General features: G+C 38.7%; 1 protein-coding gene across 6 annotated transcripts in view; it reads right to left on the bottom strand.

Moving 5' to 3' along the window:
* Window positions 1-14,892, bottom strand: part of LOC101792807 (zinc finger DHHC-type palmitoyltransferase 20) — an 87,883-nt gene that overhangs the window by 49,292 nt on the left and 23,699 nt on the right. The gene's annotated exons all lie outside the window — the stretch shown is intronic.

Here is a 14,892-nt window from a genome sequence, read left to right as displayed (position 1 = left end):
GGGGTTTAAGATGGCAATAAACACTTTGCTCTGCTCTTTTGTCCTTTGCAAAAATAATTTAAGACAACTAACATTGAAAAAGATCATCTGAAGTGCTAAAATCATTGTAAATCTCAAGCACACTAGCTGCCCAGGACCAGGAACCTGAAACACCAAGCTTCCTGCACGTGACTGATCACTGCAGGTAACACGGGTTTTAGATGCACATCAAAGGTGGCTAAAACCTACACACATGCATTTGGCTTAAACTGTGAAATACGGGGAGTGCGCACCTCTCCCTCATGGAAACAGTGCATGAGAGACATTGAAAGGTTTCACTTTGCCATATCTGACAAAGTGTAGTGTTTATGTATGTTAAAATTGCTAAAAGTATGGAACTAGTTGCTAGGACCTCCAGAAACCTCAGGAACCTGAGGACAGAATTGCCTGTGACCTCTTGTGAGAATAAAATGCTACACAGTCTCTGTTCAAAATTACAAGCATGTTAGTTGTAAAGAAATATGTAACAATTTTCCCTTTTTTGATAAAAAACACAATTGTTTAAGGACATAAATACAGATACATGATGTTTGTGTGTGTATATGTGTATGTACAAACGTATATACACACACAGCTATACATAAGCAGCTATACATGGCAGTCTGTTAACTAGAAAATAATGGCAGTAGTATAAACAAGCACCTTATGAAACACATGGTGTCAAGTACTTTGTGTGTTGGTTTTTTTTCAGTAAGATCGAAAACAAAACAAAATGGTATTTAAAAATATTTACACGCTTTCTAACTATCCCTTGAAACAGAGCAGTAAATTCAATTAGAAATAAAAACTGCATAATAAAACATGGAAAAAGAGATGTTATATTGCTATTATTTCTTTATAACTGACATTTGGCAAAGCATCACTTGAATTTTAAATGGACTCTATGTATATTGCTTTGGCATACATAGATAAGCAACTTGCATAATTTTGTTACCCTTTTGCTCAAGGGAACCAGCAACATCTTACTCCTAGACAATTTGTGCTTCAGAATATTTCAGCTTAGAACAACATGCCTCGAGCATCACCAAACACAATCCCACAGACACTAGTAACCTGGAGATCTCCCTGTGTAGGATAGCTGTAGCGTCCTCTCTACTTCATTCACCGTAGGACTAGGCAACATACGTGTACATAGTCTAACAACTGCAAAACTGCTATGGCTTCACACTCCAAAGATACAAAACTACAGACTTAGATACCATTTTCTCCAAAGACACATATGATGAAAATGGCATATGTGCAAGAAAATGTACTTGAAACATTACTTTTGTTGAGTCATCTGTTCACAGCGGCTGAGGTTCTGGAAAACAACCACGGTAACAGTGACAGAGTAAATGTACTTAAGGAAGATAATATGTTAAATGAAGATGCTAAGCTCTGTTTTTTTTCTTTGATTTCTAACAATGGGAGTGAATCTATTAACTTTATCCACTTTAATTTGATTGAGCCATTGTCACTGTTGAGAGAGAACTGCTGAAGCACAAAATTAACAATGGCAATTGCAATTGTAATTGCCATAAAGAAAGTCAGTAAATCAGACCAAACAATACTAGAAAGATACAAGTGGAAGAAGTAGAAGTAATTGAGGAACTAAATACGCCAAAATATGAGAACAGAGAGATACATGAACGTCGATACGTATTTTCCCATAAAACTTAAATACAATGTTCTAAATGATAAATAAAAATGATACAACTGCAGAAAATATTGTATGGCACAAGAGAGACACCAGAAGAAGAGAATCTCTAGGTGGTGGGTAGCATTCAGGGTTAACGAATGAGCTAAAGATGCAAGTATCTGTGAAATTTCACAGATCCCAACACATACCAGCAACGTGAGTATAGCTAGGTTCTTTAACTCAGATAATTCTGGCAAAAAATAAACTCCATGCCAGACTGCAATAAGAACAAGCAATTTGAGAGAGAGAGATTTTTCCAGCTACCCCCACAAGCTAAGGCTTATTGTGCATCAAGCAACAAAAAAGTTCCTAACAGCTGAAATCCAATGTAAATCCAATGTAAATCAAGGAGGATTGAGGGAAGTCATGCATAAAACCAGAAAGGAATAAGAAAGATCATAGCAGAGAAAGGGAGATGTTAAGTGAACTGAAATAACAAAGGGAATGTTCACACTACTGCTGTTCACCAATAATATGAATTGCTAAGTAATGCATCCAAGGGCTGATTTTAAGTGAAAAAACATGGAAAATTCAACTATTTTGTTACTCCTCTATTTAAACAGACTACAGAGGCAATACATTATCACATTGTGTGCTGCCAGGTAATCATGATCCACGTGCAACTCTGAAGCTAGCAACTCTTTAGCTAGGCAATTCTCAGACTGACCAGCAGAAACTACTGCAGCACAGACAATGAAGAGACCTAAAGAGAGGACCACTTCAGTGAGCTGTGATTCCTTTCCCCACTTCTGGTCAGACCACCTAGCTGCAACAAAATAATCATCCCAAGACATACCTGCTTTTAAAGAGCTTCAGATTTCATTCAGCAACAAACTCTAGCATAGCAGCAGCAGCTTCATAGATTTGCCATTCAACAAAATGGTGCAAGCAACAGCCTGCCTGTAAATACCACTGGCAAAAGGGAAAATCAAATCCAGGCAAATTCAAAGGAAGAAGAAAGTGCATAGAATCATGCACAGCTAAGTGTATTTCCTTCCCTTTCCAAGTTACGCCTTGGAAAGTGACTGATAATCAACAAATGCAAGACTGATGCGTGCCACTCAAAGGGGAAGCAGAAGCAATGCAAAAAGCATGGTTCAGGACACAGGAAAGACACTTCACAAAATTAGAACAGGAATGTGTAGGCTGGAAAAAAAGAAAAGAATTAATGCATTAATGTATCCTGCAAAAGCCCTAAGATTGCTGGGTATTAAGTAAAGGCAGGTAAGTTTATAGATTTGTCTACAGATAACGAAAGATAAGTTCCTTTTAGTGGAAAAGGTGTTTGAAGGCATTTTTCCCCCCCATTAATGTAATTGTTTTCTGTCATACTGATGGCCCTAATCTCTGTATGTACTTATGTGGATGGTGACAGTGTGTGGGGAAATGAGGAAATTTTAGTGTCAGAGTATCACTTTTAACATTAAGGAACATTAATTTCTTGACAAAAGGAGAAAATTGCTCACTGCTGGCCCTTCTGCCAGCAATCCATCACATGCAGGAAGGCAGCAGGTCATGGGCCACTCTCCTTGATCTGACAGAGCACTCTGCCACTTCTCTCCCAGCAGCCTTTCCTCACCACACAACCAGAAACCACTGGGCACCACTGAGCAGAGCCTGGCTCCGGCCTCCCCGCACCCTCCTGTTAGGGATTTAGGGACACGGATGAGATCCCCTGAGCCTCCTCTTCTCCAGGCTGAGCAGCCCCAGCTCTCCCAGCCTCTGCCCACAGCAGAGATGCTCCAGAGCCTTCATTGTCCTGGTGGCCCTGCCTTGGGCTCTCTCCAAGTCCCTCTGGCACTGGGGAGCCCAGAACCGGACCCAACACTCCAGGTATGGCCTCACCAGTGCTGAGGAGAGGCAAAAATATTTTCAGCACAGAATACAGTACTTCCTAATTCCAGTGCAGCTGTGTCTTCATTTGTTAAATGCGATTAAAGACAATTTGAACTTCTCCCTAATATATCTTTTGCTGAAGGTTCTCAGCAGGACCAAACATTCATGCTGTGGTAATAAATGTGCTATTGACACTGGGCCACCAGTAAGCCAATTTAAGCACAGCTTCTGCAGATGTTGATTAGACTGCAATTTGGGGATCACAATATGGAGCAATCTCAAAAAGTCATCATTTTCTTTGCACACTACAAAGAACACCAGAAGTGACCTTGTCTTGCAACAACAATCTGTGTTACTTCTTGCTCTAGCAAGACTGCTGAAAACAGGATGAAATGACTAAGCACATCATTATGTTCAACTAACCTGCATGGAACAAGTATATTCACAAACAGAAAGAAGTGCAGCACCTCTTTCATATTTCTGCAATCAGTTGTGCTAGATTTCCAAAAGACTTCTGTTAGTTATCAGAAATATGATTAATTATGAAAGCTAACATTACTGTTAGAAAGAAGTTCTTCATTTAATTTTCAAGTTTTTCATTTAATTTTTACACTTGAGACACTTCACACCGTATTCAATTGCAAATATATATTGTTGTTAGAACTTTGAAGTCCATTTCTAGCTTCTGATTTGGCTTATATTTAAAATATTAGAAAGTGGTAACTGTCTTGGATACTAAATGCTCAAATCCAACAGGACGTGGTTCATTATACAGCAAGCAGTTAAGCTGTTAAATACTGCCGTTGTATGCTGTAGACACGAAAAGTTTTTGAATTCAAGTGCAATCTGGAGATGTTCACTGAAAACGAGAAGAAAGAAAAAAAACAACAAACAAACAAATTGTGAGCCAAAGATGGTTTCTTCTCAGGCTGCCAAACCACAGGCGGCCAAAATACCAGGAAAAAAGTGCCATATGCACTTGCATGGTTCCTCTCCTTTTACTTGGCTGAACATGTATGTCTGTTCTCATGTTTTTATGAGAAAAGGATCACTTCTCAACTGTGAAACCAGAAATGTTAGGGAATACAGTCAAAAAAAACACAAATTAAAAAAAAAAAGCTTTGATACACTGTTGCTATGAATCTTTTTCTTAAAATGATCAATAATCACTATATATCTTGCAGAGAATTTTAGGCAATACACTTTTGTTAAGGCAACCATGAAAAACAGTGGAACCCACATTACCTTTTTATTTCGAGTTCCAGAAAAAGAAGGCTGCAATCTAATACAACCATAAGCAGAGATTAAGCAAGCTTCCTCAAGAGGATCTATCATACAGTACCAAATTCTAATTGACAAATGTGTTTAAGGATATAATGGAGGAAGTAATATTGCCTGTACACGTTAAGAATGGTTCAGACAATAGCAAGTTTTCACTAATAGTCTGGATAAAGTTTCTATATTAAATGACAGATTAAATATAATGTGATTTTCCACAACAAATAAAGGTAGGGCTCCTGCGTATTTGACATCTCCAAGTTACTTACCGAGATCTAATGATCTAATGATATTTTTCATCTCTCCATTTAGGCTTGTACTTTTGCAAGTCTGGAATTGCCTGAAAGGAATTGGTTTTGCCTATACATATTTTCTGTTCAGATTTTTTCGTGTCTGTATTCATAACTCTACTTTTTCTAAATCTGTTTGCTGAATAGCTGAAACATTAATGCTGAAATAATGATTACCTGTCGATTCTGTAATTCTAAATGTTATCACTCCACATCAAGACAGGTAAGTCACAAAAACCTAACCCCAGACCCACAGGACTCGATATAGTCCAACAACGCTATCAGGTTCTGAATGCTGAACAGCATTCTAATGGCAATACCATCGAATGGCAACAGCAGCAACCCAAAGTATTCCCATAATTTCCCAGTACACGCTTCTTTTCTTACAGCAAAACCAGTGCTAAAAGAACATTAGAATTTCCATATCAAGCAGACTAAAGTTAAAAATTCAACATGAATGTAAGAGCAGTAAAATCCCACTGCGCACCTCCACTATACTCGTTACATTTATTATTCCCTGGAGAACAGACAAAATATTCATTGAATCAGAAAGTGTTTCATCCTTATTGTGCAACACATCTTTAAATCCATTTTGAACATGTAATTATTAATTTCCTCACGATCCTTCCTTTGACATGCAATCCCTGCTGCACTAAGACTGTTTCTAAACTTTAACTCCTACACTTAAAACCCTGTGGGTAAGATGGCACCGCTGTTATTTTAATGTTAGCAAGAGGCACTGTTTTTACGAAAGGTTTTATGAATGCATGCTCAGTTTGGGAGCTCTGTTTCAGACATCCATTCTTCAGAAAGTTAGTATTTTATAAATCTTTCCATACAGAGAGAACAACTGTGTTTAATCTTAATTGTAATTTAAGTCTTCAGCACTTACGCAAGCTATGTGCCAGGTATTTCCCCTGGAAATCCAGAAGAGGATTGACTAGTGCTTCATTCAAGAAATTTCAGTGTTTCCCTACCATCAGATTTGATACCCGAAGCTAAGGGAGGGAGAGAAACTAGCTTCCAGGAGCATCACTGAAGTAACATAACTATTAATATCGCTCTCCTTCTGTTCTTGCTAGCATCCCTTTCATTCACTGACATCTTTCAGAGGCATTTATATGTCTTTCTTGTTGCCCTTCAACTCCAGCTGGGCCTTGCTTTTCCCAATCCTGAACTTGTATGTTCGGACTATGCCTGTCCGAATCCCTTCCAGGTCACTTGTCTCTTCTTCCATCTCTTGTGCATCTCCTTTTTATATTTAAGTTCCTTATTCATCCACACAGGCCTCCTTTTGCTCTAGGACTATATCCCATGAGATTTTTTTTCCAAACAGATCCCTGATCAGGACAAAGTCTGTTCTCCTTAAGTCTGGGGCTGTGATCTGCTTTTGCCTTGCGCCCGATTCAGGAACCTGAGCTCCACCATTTCATGGTCTCTGCAGTCAGGGCTGCTCCCAGCCCTCACGTCCTCAACCACTCCTTCCTTGCTTGCAAGTATGATGTCCAACACATCATCTTCCCGTGCTGGCCAATGCCCTCCAAAAACCTCCTGAATTAGTTGTGCTCTGTGGTGTTGTCCTTCCAGCAGATAATAGGGTGGTCAAAATTCCCTGGGACAACCAAAGCCCTGTAATTATAACGCTTATTTCATTATAAGGCTGCAATTCTTCCTTCAAAGGTGTAAGACTTTGCATTTCATCTCTCAATTTAAGGTTCCTGTTGGCCCATTGCTCCAGTCTATGTAGGTTTCTGCCCTTCAGTGTATCAGCTGGTCCCCCATCATCGTATCCACACATTCAGACTGAAGCATCCTAACTTCAGTGCAAGAATATTTTGAGAGACAGTGTTGAAGGGTCTTGCTAAAACTGAAGTATATGGCACCTACTGCTCATGGACCCTCCTCCACAATTCCAGTCATTTTATCGTAGAAGGCAATCAAGTTATAGACAGGGATGATTTACCCTTGGTAAACCCATGCTGATTGTTTTGTATCCTCTGGAACACAGCTCTGAAGAAGGAAAAGAAAAAAGAGCTCAGGAAAGCCAACAGGTCCACAGGAACAGCATTGCCCAAGCATAAGAACAGTTCATCCCACTGTGGAAAAAAACAAGTAACCATTCCACCATGGCTGAAGCTAGTAAACACGGGCTAGAACCTCACCACAGAAAAGGTCCTGGTGAAACCAGGTGAAAAGGAATTTTGCTGTGGTGCAAATAGGCTTTAATACATTTAATACCCAACTTGTGAGAGACACAAATGCATCAAGTATTTAGGTTAAAAATTCAGTAAAAGAACACGCAATTCTGTCTCACAAATCACCAAAGAGAGACAAAACACAGCAGCATTCTGCTTGCTGGAGGAGGGAAGGGGCTTCCCTGGTTCCCACGTGACAGGTAAGTGGGCACGTAGAAGCTGCAGATATGCACAGGTTCCTGAAGTCAAGGTACGATCTCTTGAAGCTAGTGCATCAGCTGCTGACGTAGAGACACATTAACAGACTTTTAGAGACATGAGAAATCTGTCCCAGAACTACCACCATCTTAGTCAAACTTTTTAGCTTAGAAATAAACGGTCCTACAGATGTAACCTTCCTATCAGGTAGATGATGACCTTTCAACTTGACTAGGAGAAAGCCATCCTACCTGTTAACAAGAGTGAGGATGGTTGAGATGGTTAGCAAGAACATAAACTACTCGATCTGAGGATGAGAGGACAACTTGTCTGACAGAAGTATGTTTGATAGACTGCACAAAGCACTGGAAGTGGTCAGGTCCCACACATGTAACAAACATACAGAAGGGTAAAACGAAACCTTGGAGGCAAAAAAAAAAAGCCATAAGGTATGTGACAAAGTACTAAGGCTTTCATGGTAGAACTTTCTGAAATTATCTGAATAAATACCTGGAGACACTCAGCCCTTGCCAGAGAACTGGAAAAACATGTAAAGTATCACCCATGCTGAAGGGATGCGTTCTATCTAAACATAACATGCTGCTGCATTTGGAGTTTAACAGGTTAGAGAGGTGTTCAACTGAAATACTATGGGAAAACAAACAGAAGCTTGAATCCACACTTCAGAATAACACTCCCTTTCTGCATATTCGCAAAAAGCCTTCCTTACAGGGTAAACAGAACAGAAGGCAATACAATTTAGATATAAAAGAATAAAGAAAAAATTTAAAAGTGGAATAAATAAAAATAGCCATTCAGACCAGGATGAAATGCATGAAGTTCTGTATGAACGCAAGTCTAAACAACTTGCCAGGTGAACCAGAAGACATGATGCTATACGAGGCTATAATAAACATCCTAAAAACTTAGCAGATGGAAGACCAGTTTTTACAGTGTGAAAATAGACCAGTCTGTACTGGCAGACAAGTGATAGTGCACATTCTTCAACACTTAGAATCAAATAGAATAACCTGATTTTATTAATATGTGCCACAATCTCCACAGACTCAAACTCCATGTCTAAGCAGGAACAGGATAATTTAGAGCTGTACTATAAACCATGTGTCAAAGAGCTAATCTTGAACACTAATGAAAACTGCAGACATTATGAAAGCAGAAGAGCAACTACACAGTAATTGAAATCTCTCACTGTGAGACATGTAAATATGATACATTTGTGAGGAGTGAAGTATTTTTGGTGACATAAATAATTCATTCTGCAAGCTGTCATAAAAAGTAGAAATAACTTTTGAAGCAGGAGCAAACTGTTCACGAAGCCAACTACATCTCGAACCAAAAAGCCACTAAAGCCACAGAGCAAAAACAGAGGAAAAAAAAATTACTTATGAGAGATTTTCACGGAATCACAGAATTTCTAGGTTGGAAGAGACCTCAAGATCATCGAGTCCAACCTCTGACCTATCGCTAACAGCCCCCACTAAACCATATCCCTAAGCTCTTTGCCAGTAGAGTTCCTAAAGATCCTAATAATAGCTGGTTTTTTTTTGTTTTTTTGTTTTTTTTTTTAAAAAAAAAAAGAAAAAAAAAGTCAAAAGCCTTGGTAATAATACAAAGGTATTTGGTGTAATCAAAAATAAAACTGACCAAAAGACACGGATGAGGGTGTGTGGCAGGAGACGATAGCAGCACAGCTTTCTCCTAATGGTGACGTGACAACTTCCTGAAGTTTTATAAACCACTATTTTCATTCGATGGAAACTCAAGGGTTTTGCTAATGCATTCTACAAAATGGCATTGCCTGGTGCATACCATGAGTTGCACTGTGTCGCACAGAATAACATCTCCACGGAGAGATACAACTGCCGACCATGCCTTTCCGAGCTGCCAGCAGGAGTATTTAATATGTAGTAACACAACAGGCTCTAAACAGGGCTTGGGACTTCTTAGGCAGAATCACTTTTTCCATGGGAACGTGCTTATTATATAGGTAACTTGAAAAAGTGATTTGAATATTGACATTTATTAAACCATAGGAGATAAAGCACAATCCTAAAGAAAACAGCATAATCAAGCAGCCAAGCGACTGATCTGAAAAACTAAGTTTATTTGCAGGCTCTGTTGAAAGTGCAAGTGTTTTCCATTTTCTGATACTTACATATAAATAAAGCTGAAAAATAGTTCTTGCAGCTGGTATGCTGATACCTTTATCGCTACACAGCAGGGTGCTAGTCTCTTGCAAAGGTAGATTTCTAGTAAATAGCTGTCAACAAGTCTATGCATGACTGAAGTCAAATTACAAATAGTAAAGGAACAGGTTTTTGAACTCAATGCCAGCGAAATATCATGTATCTAATCCATGCAAGAATTACAGACCTCAAGACTGCTATTATTTTATTATCCATACCATTTACTTTTTGGTCTGCTTCACAGCTTTGTTTGAACTTAGAAATCAATGGTACTTACAACCGGGACTTCACAAATAACAAGTCTCTACATATACACACTGGGAAACATTTCCATTTTGAAACAGTTTATTTCACACAGATAATAAAATACATAAATACTTAGCAATGTTACTAGTAAACTTAAATACTCCCTTAGTAGCAAGCAACTTAGGTTAAGCTCTCTGCATCAAATTTTTATGGTTGCTCATCACCTGCAGGTGTTTTTTTTTTTGTTTTGTTTTCAGTGACAAAAGGTACAAACTACTTCCTATGTATTAAGATAAACCCAACCTTCACACCATACAGACACCAGCCTGTCCTGCCCCCAGCTCCAAAACACAATTTCATATTTGATTGACTGCTTAAGAAAGGTCTTACTGCTCTACCAAGCACCCCAACCTTAACAGCACTGATGCTTCTTTTTGTCCCTTGGCAGCACCAATTTCAGCCATCTTTCACAGAATCACCAAATGGTTTGGGTTGGAGATGACCTAGAAGATCATCTAGTTCCACCCTCCTGCCATGGGCAGGGACACCTCCCACCAGCCCAGGTTGCCCAAAGCCCCATCCAGCCTGGCCTTGAGCACCTCCAGGGATGGGGCATCCACAGCTTCTCTGGGCAGCCTGTGCCAGGGCCTCATCACCCTCAAAGGCAAGAATTTCTTCCTTACGTCTAATCTAAATCTAACCTCTTTCAGTGTAAAGCCATTCCCCCTTGTCCTATCACTCCACCCCTGACAAAGAGTCCCTCCCCAGCTTCCTGTGCTGGCAGGCCGCTATAAGGTCTCCCCAGAGCCTTCTCTTCTCCAGGCTGAACAACCCCAGCTCTATCAGCCTGTCTCCCTAGCAGAGCTGTTATGGCCCCTTGATCATCTTTGTGGCCCTCCTCTGGACTCTAACAGGTCCCTGTTCTTGTGCTGGGGGCCCCAGAGCTGAATGCAGGGCTCCAGGTGGGGTCTCACAAGAGCAGAGCAGAGGGGGAGAATCCCCTCCCTCTCCCTGCTGGCCTCGCTGCTTTTGGTGCAGCCTAGGATACAGGTGGCTTTCTGGGCTGCACATGCACACTGGTAGCTCACATTGATCTTCTTGTCAACCACCACCTGCAGGGCCTTCTCCTCAGACCTGCTCTCAATCCTGCTCTACCCAGCCTGTATTTGTGCTTGGGATGACCCAGGTGCAGGACCTTGCACTTGGCCTTGTTGAACCTCATGAGGTTCGCACAGCCCCACCTCTCAAGCCTGTCTAGATCCCTCTGGATGGCATCCCTTCCCTCCAGCATGCTGACAGCACCACACAGCTTGGTGTCATCGCCAGACTTACTGAGGGTCCCAATGTAGCTGTTGCCAATGTCTTTCTGCCATGCCTGTTTAAAGCACTGTAATTTTTCCTCATACTTAAATTGAAATCACCTATATATTGATCTTTATATAAATTAAACTGCTAATAGTTTAAGAAACAATTTACAGTTACTTAAAGGTACTGAAAAAGGCTACAATTAAAATTAAACTTTTCATAAAAACACTATTACACGGAAAACAATTTTTCTTCTAACATATGAAAAGGTATTTGATCAAGAAACCCCAGACATTCATGGTATTAATGATACCATACTGATATTGATATCACACACATTAATTCTCCCATATTAAATTGTTAGCATTATTTCTTTTTTCCCCATTTATTAGTTCTGCATGGTCAGGGAACAGGCTTAGAAAAGTTACAAATCACTTCACAGATGCCCACTAAAGTATTTAACTGTTAAGAGGCTGAAGTAGAACAACCTATAATAAAACAATACATTTTTTTTTTTTTAAATACAAACATCTGATAAGAATTACTTTCATAAATAATTTTATAGGTGATGTCTGGAAAGCCTGTAACTATTTCTGACTTTACATCAAAAAATAGGCAGCAGAATTCAGTTGCCCGGTGTGAAGAAAACATTTAAACAATTCTGATGAAAGCCCATATGAAGAGGAGCCAGTGCTCCATTAACCCTCCCTGGGCAGCACATTACTCACTAATTTCATGTTCTGTATATTTAAATCTGGATTCCAAGTACAGAATGATCACAAACAAAATACTTGAAGAAAGTATGACATGGAAGATTAATGATCAGTAATGAAGACTATGTGAACGGTCTGTGAATACTCCAGCTAAGTCAGGATTAATATGTCAGACAACAGTATCTTCTCTCACAACTGCTACATGCCATCACATCACATAACAATGCTAATAAAAGTTAGTAATCATCAGGCATTATCCTTTTTCAGATGCAGGTATCAAGTACAGGCACACAGGAACTGAGTAATTCAAGAAAAGCAAGAACCGTCACTTTATCACTGAAATAAAAAAGTTTTTATTATCTCATGAACGTTTTTAGAAGCATGACAATACCTAAAAGACTGAAAAAATGGTAATTTAGTTCTATTATCCACAAAACGTAGACGCATAATACAAGCAAAGCAACTTTAAATGTTCTATACACAGTTAAGGATAGGAACAGGGTATCCCGACATTAATACCAAAGGCCCTGCCATACCCAGCAGTACCCAAAGACAGTAATTACCTTAAAACCAAAAGTACCCCATTCCGACAGCTGGCCCCAAACTTGCTTCACCAGTGAAACACCCGTGAGCACAACAGCTGCTGCTACACAACGTTGGCCATTACTGAGCTGGCTCATACTTTTGTTTTCTCTTTGATTAGAAGAAAGCATAGAAGGGAAGGCAATTAGCTGGGCTGAGCAACAGCCTGAGCAATTTACTGATAATTATAAAGTACCAATTCTTATGGTCTCTACTTGGGCTTTAGATAAAATAGACATTTTGATTACAATCTGTACGTATAATAGCATTTGAAAGCATTATTTAAAGTTTAGCCCAACTCTTTCACTGTATTTTTGCTGTCTGGCATCTCTAACCTTACAGGTCACATGTCAATTAAGCAACCACTTATTAAATCCATTTTTCTTAAAGTAATCTTCAACCAGGATTTCTAAGCTATTATTTTTTCTGCTTCAAAAGGTTTAACACCAGAGATCAGAAGCTCTGGGATGCCACTCCCATATCAGTTAACAATGTCCATTTTCTACAATGATTTCGAAGACCAGAAAGGAACTTCCTAAGTACAATCATGGATTTGGAGGAATACTAAAATCCAGAAAGTTAGATTCAGTATCAATGCTTAAAATACCTGTAGTGCTTCTAGTTTTTCTTAGATACAAATGTTGTTAGCTTTGTGCAATCAAACATCCATGGAGCATGCCAATCATGATGCAAGCTTTTTAAGCTCCGTTAAAGGGCATTTTTTACCCGTGGGAGTATCTGATTTTGACACAAAGCTGAACTTAAAGGCCCATCTAGAAGCCCATCTCCCTCTCACACCACCAACACTTATTATAAGGTGAAATATTTAATCCTTGTAAAAACAAGCAAATCCAACTGGAAAATACACTTAAATATCAGATTTTTTAAAAAAATTTAAAAAAATTAAAAAAATTGCGATTTTTAAATCTTTATTATTATTTTTTTGAATCAATGTATGTGCTTAGAGAAAAGAGTGAATTATTAACCCACGCTTGATTTCAATTAAGCATCAAGTCCAATGCAGCCCACAAAGAAACTAACACAATGCTTTTTTCCATATCCTGTTCTTGAAATTAAACCAATTTAACATTTTAATTAGCAAAAACCTTTAAAGAAAGCTATAAAAGTCGATATTAGGCAATGCAAATTACAGTCCTTGCAATTTTATTCATTAATTATTCTAATTACCTCCATGGCTAATGTTATGTCTAAATATTAATTCCTTTAAAGAAAATGGCTTCAAGCTAGTCATTAAAGCTTCCACTGAGGGAAGCCCAAGCCATCTTTAATACAGCAGCTAAAAAAAATCTAATGTGTTACAGAAGTCCACTAAACAGAACGCGTATAATTCCTTTCCACGTCAACACAAACTCTTTAACAATTGCCATTCCTTTCCAATAAATATTTTCTGCATATTTCTTACTATTTATTTTGAATATTTTGCACCTATATGCTACTTAGATACTCAAATTCTTGTCATCCATTCTGGTATAAAAGAAGTTTGAAGTCTGTGATGCTGCAGACTTTCAGAGTGGTAAATATCCCACAGTGGTACAATTTGGTTGGTACAATGATATTGATGCAAATTAGTAGCAATAATTTTTAAAAAGTTAATTGCTTTGGTTAAAATGTGGACAACATATTTTTGTTCTTTAAAAGAATACTAAGCTATACTACTTTATGCAGAAAGAGAAAATTTCATTCTTTCTAACTTTTTATTTTTCTCTTCACTCTTCCTCAAAAAACAAAAACAAAAACAAAAAAAAAAAAAAAAAAAAAAAACAAATCAAAACAGAGAGACTGGAAACTCAAAGCAGGAAGCCACGGTGGCTGGCGATGCTTCTTAAAGTCAAGAAGAAGGCAACTGGAAGAAAGAATTAGAAAATTCTTACCTGGGAAGTGAGACCAGTAGAGTAGGTCAAAAGTTTCAGGGGGCCACTTTCATACTCTACACAAAAGCACCAACGTTAAGATCCAGACACTTATTTTCTTACCTTTACTTTAATAGGATTGTGGAACAAATAGATATGAATTGAGAAGAAAAGTCATTTCTGAATGTTACAAATATTTTTCCCAATATAAAAATAACTGCCTTTGGTTTAACTTTGTATTTTCTCTTTAGAAATGCTCTAAATGCTCAGGAAGGCTCAGTAAGAGCTACTGGAAAAGTGTAGTTAAAAAGCTGGTACAGAATACCTCAGTTGCAACAGCAGTGTAGAACCAGAGGACCTTGCCAAAACCAAACATGACTGCGCTGTTTGGAAAACAGACTGACTTGTGCAAAGAACATTTTATGCAATGTCATACTAGTAGTGCTGAATTACC

Source organism: Anas platyrhynchos, chromosome 1 (assembly GCF_047663525.1).
Source record: "Anas platyrhynchos isolate ZD024472 breed Pekin duck chromosome 1, IASCAAS_PekinDuck_T2T, whole genome shotgun sequence".
NCBI classification, from domain to species: Eukaryota; Metazoa; Chordata; class Aves; order Anseriformes; family Anatidae; genus Anas; species Anas platyrhynchos.
Note: the sequence above shows the minus strand (reverse complement) of the source record. Positions and strands in the feature narration are given on the sequence as shown.